Raw genomic sequence first — 10,388 nt, forward strand, 5'->3', positions numbered from 1 at the left:
ACCACAAATTGTTTACACATTTAACTGTTTATGGAAAACTAGACTGCTTCCATATCCTAGTTATTATGAATAGCACAGCAATAAACAGTGATGGACAAGTATCTTTGTGGCATGCTGACTTAGGTATATTCCCAAGAGTGCCTTAACTATTATATAACAGTTTTTAGTTTTTTTATCTGCAAGGTCCATAATGCTTTCCACTATTACATTCCCACCAGCACTGGGAGGAGAGGGACATTTTATTTTTGTTCTGGAGGCAGGATCTTACTGGGTAGCTTAGTTTCACCTCAACTTTGTGGTCTCCCTGCCACAGCATTCCAAGTACTGAGATTTACAGGTACATGCCAACACATCCAGCTCTATAACCAAGCTTAAATATGTAGCCTCATTTTCCCCCAAATCATCTTTTATCTTTACATCTCTTATTTGCTGATTCCATTCATAATCCCTTATTTTAACGTCCATTATTTTGCAATTTTTTAGTTATTTTGTGTCTTCATTCAAACAAAATCTTAAAAATGAAGCAAATACCACATCTGAAACTGCCTGGACACTTCCATTATCTTCATATAGGAAAGGGACAAATTCAGCATTTTGCTGCTGACTCCAAAGAAAGTTTCTCCATTGTGCTTTCAGAACAAGAATGCTAGCCTCCTTGTCATTTATTTCAAAACCTTATGTAGTTTCAATATTTGTACTTTAGGATTATGTAACACTCTGTGTTTCCAACATGAGAAACAGTGGGGGAAATCACACTCTGACTATTGGGCTTTCAGATAGCACTGCATGACAGCAGGCCCGAAATAACAAAGATAAGTCAGTCAATGTTCCCAGCCAGACGGGACTCTAATTATACCTGAGGTCCACACCTTGGATAGATAGCAATGTCTGCAGGACAAGGCCATGACTGTGAATCTCCAGTGACAGTGTACACATCAGCAATTCATAGCTTGACTCTTTGCATGTCATGAACACTTTCTTTGTAGCAGTAATACTTCAGAGAATTGGGGATCGTGTATATGTCAGTGACCCAAGCCTTTGTTACAATGTGGCCTGGGGAATATTTTGCTTGTCTGGTGCTAGCTTCAGTGAATGTAATTTGGATCTGGGAGTAATATAGCCAGTTGTTTGACAGTTCTACTCTAAAGTTAAAGATGATCACAAAATTAGCCTTTATTTAATGCCACATGGGGTTTTTGTTAGGATCCATGTTTTTTTAAACACTACTAGGGATCAAACTCGGGACCTTGTGCATGCTAGACAAGGGCTCTAACAGAGCTACACCCAAGCCTGCTTTGCTTCGGTGTTATTGGAGATCATGACACAAACTTTACAGGAAAAATATTATTTGTTGTTCTCCTGAAGTTGCTTAACAACAAAAAAGGCAAGAAACCAAAGCAACTGGATTCTATCCCTATGTTTGTCATTCATTGACTTTGGAAATATAGATGCATTTTAATCCATTTCCTAAAATAAAAAACAAACAGAATGACCAATTTCTGACATGCAAATGTGATTCTGTAGAAAGAGCTTCCACTTCGTGGTTAACTGAAGAAAAGTTTTTTAAATCTTTCTTTATTAAATTTTATTTTATTTAATATATTTAATAAATTAAATTTCAAAATTAATAAATTTAAATAAGAAAGGAAATCAACTTACTAATAACAGTAGACTAGAAGGAACAAAAGCAAATTGGTAAACATGAGTGAATGCCAACCAGAAAGAAAAATTAAGGCTTTCACAGGACAAAGAGCAAGTTGGCCTATACATCCTCCTGTCACAATGCGCTTGGCTCCCCAAGTGCAGCCTCTCTGCCCTGGCAACATACTGTACTGCTGTTCTCTAAGCCCTGGAAGAGAGAATTTTGAAGTACCTGCTCTAAGTAAACCTTAACCAACTCCTATGCAATTACTAAGCAGCTCTTATATACATATCACTCCAGACTCTTTCCCTAGGCTGCTGTTCTGTAAGACAGGAAGTTGTTTCCCATTCTCACGAAACCTTAGAATCCGTCTCTATTGATGGTTTCTATATCTGTACTGCATAATTGTTTTATGCCAATTATGATGGAAAAGATGAAAAGTGGGAGACAGAGAAAGAGGAAGACAGACAGACAGAGACATGGATACAGAATATATTCCGAGGGCCCCAATGAATTATTTTTACTAGGTGCCACAGTCAATGATTTTAAAATACCATTCTAATTTCTTGAAGTTCCAGAGAAGGCATTATATGACAGGTTTATCACATGCCTGTCTCAACCCCATATACAAAATCAAAGCTGAAAACCTGGTACCTGTGACCAACTCAGTTATTCCTGAAGGCAGAAAGTGCACACATGCTCCATACATGATAATCAAAGGAGGTTGTGATAGCTTTTTTTTTTTTCAATTAAAAAAAAAAAGACTGCATTTTCGGGGATTCACTTGTGGATCAAGTTTGTCTTTTATAAATAAAAAGAAAAGTACAATCAGTAATAAAACAGACACATATAGTTACCAGAATCTTTACTTTCCTTTATAAAGTGTTGAAAATAGTTATTGGAGACGCTGGGAAATACCTTTCCCAATGGGCAAGTAGGAGGTTGCTATGGTTTAAACCTAAATGCTTCCCGCAGACTCATATTTGAATGCTCATATTCAGTTAGCCCCTTAATTTGGGGGAGACTATGAAACGTTTAGATAGAACATAGCTGGCAGAAGTAAGTCACTAAATGAAGGTTTTCAAGGTTGTTATTGCACCCTAACTCTGGCCAGATTCTTCCCTCTGTGGCCTAACATGGTTGTGAAGCGCCTCCACTCCATGCTGCTGCCAGCAGGGCCAAAGCCCTTTCACTGGGCCTTGCTTACAATGATAGTCTGAAAACTCTGAAGCTATGACCAAAAGAACTCTTTACTCCCTTGAGTTTTTTTTTTCTTCTGTCAGATATTTTTGTCACAATGGCAGAAAAGTAAACACAAGGCAATATAAGTCAATGGTTTTACTCTTACTGTCATTTCTCAATGAGTTACATTGAAATCTAATTGTCCAAATATCATGATTGCTTTGCTTCTCATGACCTTAACATGTGTCTAAACATCATGCCCCATGTGATAATACTAGGAGATAGAGCCTTTGGCAGATGATCAAGTCATGAAGACTCATAAAAATGATTCCAAATAATTGCTTTTTGCTTTGCACCATGCGCGGCCTCTGCAGGAAAGTGCTGTATATTAGGAAAATCATCCTCATTAAAAGCTGAATCTTCGAGAATGTTAATCTTGAACTTCCCGGCCACCATTTTTTGAGGGAAAAATATTCTATTCATAAATAAGACAGTGTATATTTTTTCATTATAACGTCTCAAAGACAGTAAGTCATTTATTATATGAAAGAACCTTTTCCACTTGTGAGATATGGTTATTTTTTTCTATTTTCTAGAGCTTTCTGCAGAAAAATAAGAATGGTGCTTTACTTGCCTGTTATGTCAACTACAGATAGGTATATTTTAGTACTGTCAGGGTCTATAGCAAATATTCTTTACCTGATTTTAATGTATACAAGGCATCTTTCTTAGACAGTCATTAGTATTTCTGCATTCAAACTTCCAGTGAAACAGGACTTGAAAAATTATAGGCTTGCATTGACTTAAGAACACAGCCTTTAGAGTGATCTCCTATACTTCGCTGCATTAATTTCTGATGTTGTTTAGAACAAATTAACATTCCTGGAATGCGAGCTAACTGAAAGAGCTCCAGAGAGGAGCAGGGTATTTCCTGGCGCCTCATATTGACAAAAAAAAAAACCCAGTGCTGTGACACGGACTCATGTTCTTGGAGCAAGTTGGCAATATTGCTGAAAAGAAAAACGCTCCTCTAAACCTTAGGAAATCTCCCATTCATTCTATTTTTTCCCTTGGGCTTTTCTTATAAGTGCAGAGAGTAGGAAATAACATGGGAATGTTAAAATTTATCCAGGGAATTCCCTCACCCCCAAATATTTACCCTTTTTTATTGCCTTAAACCCACCTGCTAATGAACTGACTCAGACTACCTTGCTCTTAGCCCATTTCTGGGAAAGAATGAAGTGATACATAAGTGTTTTAGGATGGATGAGGGCTGACTTCTTCATTGGTACCCTTGGTTCCAGCTGAAGACTTCAGTCGAACATCTTCACCAAATGGAAACATGTACCTAAGAAGCATCTCGTAGTAGATATAAAAGACATCTTCCAACCTTAACCCTAGTAACTTGTCGGCATTCAGGTTTAAATTGGCCCCATTACAAAAGCAGGATTCTCTGACCTTCAGCTTGTATCAGGTGACTAATTTGCTCTTACGTCTATGATGTGACACAGGACCATTGAGAGTCAAATCTAAAATTAAAGCATGGGCAGTAAGACTAGCTGTTTTCTTAGATCCTTTGCATGCAGTGTTAGAAAATCTCATTCAAACATTTTAGCCAAGTAACTTATTTTGATTGTCTTAAATTTTGCAAGTGAGAGTCCACAGGGACTTTCATTACAGGCCACTCTTTTCCCTAGCACAAACATATTTGTAGCATTTATTGTGTGCTTTACAAAAACTCCCGGGGTTCATGAGGATAACTAACAGAAGCAGTCTTTGGGTTTTGGCCTCTTTCAGGAGATAAGGGCTTTCTTCTCATGCACTGTGAATTTGTGATTAAGATAAGCATTTCCTTGAGCATGCAGCAAGAAAGCTCTTACTAGCCACATATATAAACTATCGCATCATCTCTGCTGGCAGGTTTTAAATTAATTACAGGCATTGTACCACGACTATTTAGCTGAATTCTAATTGTCCTCCTTTTAGTGTGCAAAATATCCTGTTTCAAAGTGATAACCACCTCCATGGGTCGGTAATGAACCTTTATTAGCAGGATGTTTCCCCTTCCTGCTCAAACTGAAGAACAGGCTAATCATCAGCTTGAGAGCATATAAAACTCTGAATGACCCAAGCTATACACAGAGAGAGCCAGTTAAGTCTCTAAGGATGGGCCTCAAGCATCAGTATCTACTGCAAGTCCCAAGGATTGCAAAGTGCATCCAGGCTAACGATCTCTGATGCTAAAAGAAGACTCTGAATTTCACACGGAGCAAGGATGCTGGTAAACAAATGTATCTTCAAGGGATTAGTATCAACCACAAGTTGGTGACACCAAACTCAGATGCCAAGATTTTGATTATTGTGTGAGATCCAAAGTAATCAGTTGCTTTCCAAATTCTCCACCCTGGTCCTCATTGGCTCCATAGAACTGGTAAATGTCAATCATTCCTTGTACAGCTCCCAGTTTATTTTTTTATTTAATTTCTTTATTGACTCTTTGGGAGTTTTACATCATGCCCTCCTGTAGCCTAACCTCCAAAATAACCACATGGAAATTGTATTAATTAAATTACTGCCTGGCCCATTATCTCTAGCCTCTTATTGGTTAACTCTCACATTTTGATTTAACCCATATCCATTAATGTGTATCACACTTGACTGTGGCTTACCGGCATGAGTCTAACCAGCATCAGTCTCGGGAAGGAGAATCATGGCATCTGTCACACTGCCTTCTTCCTCCCAGAATTCTGTTCTGTCTACTGTACCCACCTAAGGGCTGCCCTATCAAAAAGCCAAGGCAGTCTCATGATTCAATCAATGAAAGTAACACACAAACAGAAGAATCTCCTACACCACCCTCCAATTCGGCTCACCTCCTGGGTCCCCCATAGAAAGCATTTTTCACATTGAAACTTCAGGAGTCTGGAGGACAGAATGCACTCAATAGGGAACATGTCAATTACAAAGGGATGAATACCATGTTGAACAATTAAATGATAACTATCACAAACAATATTCTGTGAGAAAGGATGTAATAGGAGACTATATGGGTAGAACATTTTAATGAGTGTATTTTCATCTCACATGTACTTTATAAACTAAGTTTGAGAGTTAGCATCAACCCTGTCATTATCAGTGAAGAATAATTTGCATGAGGAAATGAGCTCAGGCCTTGTCCACCTAGAAATTTGGCTCCAATGCAGGCATGCCTGAATTCTGAATTGTCTTAAGGGTCTCCCTTCTGGATGAGACTTAGGGACTACACGGTGTTTAGGAAACAGGAGCACAAAAGGATTAGTTGGTGCTTTTTTTTTCCTTCACACACCTGCACAAGCACACTCGCACAAGGATTGGTTTTCCCCAGAGACTGTAGCAATCCCCATAAAACAGAAGCTTCTTAAGTAGTTACCGAAACCTCAGGGTTTTTTTTTATTTTTAATTTTCTTTATAATATTTGGATGCATTTAGGTGAACTTGTAGCATTTTAATTATATCTGTATCTGATGAGCAGGAAAAAATGTAAAAAAGGTTTGAGGAGAGATTTAATTTTAGATAGGCAGCATAATTAACAGCATTTGGAAAAACTACTGGAACTTTAATTAAATGTCCTACATTAATTTAGCCGTTTAATTGAAAATGTATTGAGATAGTCCTTATGATTTATCATTATTGGTCTTTGAAGGAAAAAAAGATTTTAAATAACAAAGCATCTGTTAACTACTTTTTTAATTATTTAACTATATGTCTACTATTTTTACCATTTTTTTACTGTATGTCTCAAGTGTTTTTGTGTTTGTTTTTAAGTAATTTGTCTTGCCATTTTGATTTAAAGAGCTGTAAATCTGGGAAAAGTCATATTTTGAAACATCGAGCAAATTTTCCTTTTTTTCTTTTAGATTTTAAAAGACAATAAAATAATGTTGGAAAGTTTTTCATCAATATATTTTTAATTTCCTTTTTGTACTTGACCAATTTTGATTCTTTTTGAAAGCTGAGAAATATCTGTAATGAATGTGCATTTCAGCAATTTATCCAACATAGATGATCAAAGTAACTTCTTTCTTCTTTAGTTTTGTTTTTACTTTTTACGTCTTTACTTCTTTTTTCTTTTCTTTCATTTCTTATTTGGGTTTTTTTTTTTGAGATAGGTTTTCTCTATATCTTTGGAGCCTTTCCTGGAAACTAGCTCTTCTAGACCAGTTTGGCCTTGAACTCACAGAGGCTTGCTTCTACCTCCAGAGTGCTGGGATTAAAGGTGTGATCCACCACTACCCAACTAGTTTTTTTTTTCTTTGAGGCAGGGTTTCTCTGTGCAGTTGTCCTAGAACTCACTTTGCAGACCAGGCTGGCCTTGTACTCACAGAGATCTGTTTTTGTCTCCCAAGTGCTGGGATTAAAGGCGTGTGCCACCACTGCCTGGATACAACATCTTCTTAAATCACATAAAGAATTATACATTGATTGAGAGGAGATGTTTCAGTAACTATGTCCAAGGAAGAGTGTTTCTAATGCAGTTTTCTTTGGTTGTTTGTTATATTATATTGCACAAATTTCCATTAATTATCTGTAAATACGCCTTCCCCCAAGTTTGTGTGGCACATAACCCTCACAGATACATAGAGCTTCTCTGACCCCACTTTGACCTCAAGTAATAATATTAATTTGAAAATGACAATGCATACAAAACAGAAAATTAAGATTCGAAATAAAATTACAGTTTGCCTTTATTTGGTAAACCAAAGCACCTACATGGCGTTTCACACCACCCCGTAACTCCAGCTCCAGGGAAACTAACACCATCTTCTGAACTCCATGAACACCAGGCATACATGTGGTACACAAAGATACATACATTTGGGGAAACACACATATATAAAATAACATAAATAAATCTAAAAAATAATAAAGTAAATCTTTTAAAATCTTGTATACAAATATAGTCCCAAGAACATTTGACCTACTTAATGACTGTTATTAGACATGAATTGCTGCGTTAGGTAACTGTCAGATCAGCATTAACTAATTCTTATCCAGTATAATCTAGTATAACATGCTATAGACGGTAATATGGTATTTCACTCTACTAGTGGAATTAAAGTTTCATTGTATTGTTCACTTGTTAAATTCCACTCAAGGTATTATTTTCACTTATGAGTATCACATGTAACAAATGTCCTGACAAAAGTATTAATGCATCTATCCTTTCAAGGGCAATTAAGATCAAGAAGGGTATAGAGATAGTTATTCTAGAAATCTTTTTACGGATATAGAGTGTTCATTGGCCAGAACATTTGAAAGATAGCATCATCATGCATTTAAATAGAGCAGTATGTCTTAAGAGGATGAGCATACCATTGTGGGAGATAAACATGGGGAAATGGGAACTAAAGTTAAGCAATGGACACAAACATTCAGGTTGTCCTTGGGACCATTGATTTCTTTACAATTTTTTTTTATCATGTTCAGTCTGGCTGATCAGATAACAGTATTTATTTATTGCTAAGTTAAAATTGACAAGAAACAGTTTCCCTCTCTTATAAATATCTTGAACTATGTAGACCAGATCTTCTTTGACTATTCTGTCTCACAAAGTCCAACGTCCTCCTTTATCTTGTTGCACCTCAGATTTTTACCATCACTATGTGGTCCAACATACCTCAGCTTTTTTTTTCAGCCATCACATCTGAGTCCCAACTAACAGAATGATGTAGGACAGAAAAAGGCAAAAGGGGTACTTGCAATCAGTGTTTATAAAAAATGCTCAGTGACGTCAATGAAATATATCCACTATACCAGGTGATATGTGCCTCTAATCTCAGCATTTAGGTGATAGAAGCAAAGGATCAGGACTGCAAGGGAATCTGCGACATACCAAGTTTGAGGACAGCTTGAGTTATGTGAGACCATATGACAACAACAACAAAAGAAATGTATTCACTGGTGCCTCTCTTGCAAAACTCATGTCATGTGTCTATATAGACATACATGAGAGATTAAGAAATGTATTCTTTATTTCAGATATCCATGTAACAAAATAAAAAGCGCAAGTTCTACCACTGTAGAAGAAATGGGAGAAGTACAAAGACAAACAATAATCATTGTCACAAGGATGTTTAAACGAGCATTATTCCTTACCTGGAAACTTAGACAAGATAAATTTGAAGATCCAATCTATTTTTATGAGTCTGTGGTTCTACAGTTATAGATGTTTCAAAATCTCCATTATCTATAAAGGGAATTGGTTCTCATCGGTTTTTTTTTTTTTGGAAGTTAATGTTCTTGTGAGTTTAAACACACACATACACACACACAGAATCTTAAATGTTGCATTCTTAAAGCAACATTCCTGCTATTTTATATCTTGGAACATAAAGATGTTAATAATATTTATGAAACATTACAAAAATATGTGCACGAAATTACATAGACTAAGAAATACTAGTGGTTGCCATAACTCAAATAAGCACCAATGTTTGGTGTTTCTATTTGGGGTCTCAATTAATTGCCATGTTTCTGCTGTACCTGAGAACTGTATTGCTACCTATGGAAGTTAGCAACTTGAGAATTCTATACTATAAAGAAGACAATAAGCATTGTAAATGCACAATGATCTAAGTTAATATAACTTATTTTCTGCCACAGTAATCTTGCATTTCTCATTTGGCATTCTGATTACCCATAAGTAGAAAAAGTTATATAGTTACTGACTGGATAACTTTACATTACACTTTCTCTAAAACAGCAAGGTATTGTATAGATCAGAATCAAAAGAGGCCCATTCTGCCTACTCTTTTCTGTATTTCACTATAACTCTAAGAGACGAATGCAGAGTTGGGTGTTTGGTTTCTGGCTTTAAAAAAAAAAAAAAGAGATCTGAGATACAGCTTAATGTGTGAAAGTGCTTGCTGCCAAACCTTGTAAACCTAACCTCAAATTGCAAATGCTATGTATGAATGAACCAGCCAATCGCATGCACCTTGAACCCCAATGATGGGGCCTGGAAGCAGACATATTCTGGGGGCTTACTAGTCAGTCAATCTACCAGAAACAAAGTGGTCCAGGTTCACTGAAAGACCCTGGCTTAAAAAACAAAGTGTCAGGCTGGCAAGATGACCCAGCAGGTGAAACTGTTTGAGGACAAGTCAAATAGCCTGATTTTTCCCTAAAACCAACAGGGCAGAAGGGTAAAACTAACTCCAACAAGTTGTTCTCTAACCTCCACGCACACATATGTGCTGTGACACTCCCTCCCCTGCCACATCCATAAAGAAAAGGGTTTCAAAACTGAGGTGGAGAACAATAGGTTAGTATCTGACTTCCATATGCATAGGTGAGTACACCAGCAAATAAATACATACACATACACAAACACACACACACACATATATGCAGACAGACAGACAGACAGACACACACACACACACAAGATAGAGACAGAGACAGCAAAGCATCACAGAAAAACAGAGAGAGAGGGGGGGAGGGAGGGAGGAAGGAAGAAAGAGAGAAAGAAAGAAAGAAAGAAAGAAAGAAAGAAAGAAAGAAAGAGAAAGAAAGAAAGAAAGAA

General features: G+C 36.8%; 1 protein-coding gene across 1 annotated transcript in view; it reads left to right on the forward strand.

Moving 5' to 3' along the window:
* Dmd (dystrophin) overlaps nt 1-10,388 on the forward strand; it is a 1,456,297-nt gene that overhangs the window by 1,158,029 nt on the left and 287,880 nt on the right. The gene's annotated exons all lie outside the window — the stretch shown is intronic.

This window comes from Microtus ochrogaster, unplaced genomic scaffold, assembly GCF_000317375.1.
Source record: "Microtus ochrogaster isolate Prairie Vole_2 unplaced genomic scaffold, MicOch1.0 UNK58, whole genome shotgun sequence".
In the NCBI taxonomy this organism is placed as follows: domain Eukaryota; kingdom Metazoa; phylum Chordata; class Mammalia; order Rodentia; family Cricetidae; genus Microtus; species Microtus ochrogaster.